Raw genomic sequence first — 1,807 nt, forward strand, 5'->3', positions numbered from 1 at the left:
TGTTTGGGTTTGTTTAAGTGTATATATGTGAGTGAAAGACTCTCCTTTACTACCATTACTATACTTTCACTAGGTGAAAACTATTTGGTGGGCAACTGGATAAATATAATTAGATATCCTTGTAGAATGGATGGATTTTAGAATAGATCCAGATGCAAGCAACAATTTACACTGACTTATTTCGATGTAGATGCAGCTAGTCTCTGATTTCCAATGTGAATACTTAATTTTAAGCTTTGATTTCAATATAATCATTAATTTAATACAGATAAGTTGGGCAGGATGCAATTATCTTAGGGCCATGTTTATATTTAAATATGCAGAATGGGAACTACAGTTTGGATATTTATTAAATTGAACTTTCACTCCAGATGAAATACTTTTGTGTTTAATATTTTAACATCACTACATCTTTTTCTTGGAGTATTTTTACTTAATGCTCTTCTGTTCCAGTTGATTCCAGATAATTTTGGATTAAGAGGTTCCAGATGAATCACATCCTTCCTTTACATAACATTAATAGGGTTTAAGATGGTATGAAAATCCAATGTAATCTCTCAAAGGTTTCTTGACAGTGTTCTGTTTTTTCCTTATTACAAAAGCTGAGTCTGAAGTTTCTTTGATGCCACCAAGTACTCCAGTGTTAATAAATTTGTATAATCTTTATACAACACACTGATTTTGGGGTGGGCAAATTCTATGTATCCAGAACATATCATCACATAGTTTCACTGAATGATGGGGAAAATGCACTCTAAGAAACATATTTCTAAGAAAAAAATAGAATTCATGAATAGACTGAAATAAAATATGAACCTTAAAAGTTTCTGCTAGTTGCAAAGTTTCATATTAATTTAATCAGAAATTGTCTTTATCCCTTTGGGCATCAATTTTCCTATGAAGAATAATATATATTCAAAACTAACCCTAAAGAAATAGAAAACTCATTCCAGTCAAAAGTGTTAAAAGGTTTTTGTTAAAAGGATACTGGTATAATATTTAGTATACTGTATCTTTCTTCATTCTGGTTCCCTTCTGGATGTGTTGAATTCCAAATCCAATAAACCCAAGTCTTCCTGGCAATAGATTGGATAAGCCTAGCTGAATATGTGTTTGATTTTTTTATTGAAATAATATGGAAATAGCTATTATTAACATTGCAAATATGATAATCATGGATCCAAAAACCATCTGGATAAAATATCAGGCTTATGATACAATAGCATAATTGTTTACAATATTAATCTCCACCCAATTAATATATGATAATCCTCAAAAGCACGAGAACACAGAGGCCAAGCTTTAAAAATAACTGCACAAATATATTGATTTTCAATAATATTCTTCTTCTTTAGAAACAACAATCATGAAACAAAGTCATTATCTCAGGGCATTTATGAGCTCCTTGATCACTCCAAATCACATAAATCATAAACAATATTGTCCTAGTTTGGCAGGCTAATTGAACAGATGGATCTCCTTTTCCACAAAACCAAATTGGATTTGGATATTTTCAAGTTTGTAAAGATAATAACTAAAGCTATATATTAAAAAATTCACAGACATATAAGCATATTAAACAGCTTATAAGTTGGAAAATTCAGAACCTACCACAATCTTTATTTTTGTTCAACTGTGAACTAATATAATCTTTATAGTTAGATTATATAATAGTGTATCACAGGGGTTCTCAACCTGTAGTCTGCAGACCCCTGGGGAGGCATGATGTCATCACAGGGGGTCCGCGAAGGCTGGAAAAATGTTATGATTTAAATATTGAGTTACGTCTTGGGGATCTTAAATGTTT

The sequence above is a fragment of the Protobothrops mucrosquamatus genome, unplaced genomic scaffold (assembly GCF_001527695.2).
Source record: "Protobothrops mucrosquamatus isolate PMUCROS unplaced genomic scaffold, P.Mucros_1.0 scaffold2928, whole genome shotgun sequence".
NCBI lineage: Eukaryota > Metazoa > Chordata > Lepidosauria > Squamata > Viperidae > Protobothrops > Protobothrops mucrosquamatus.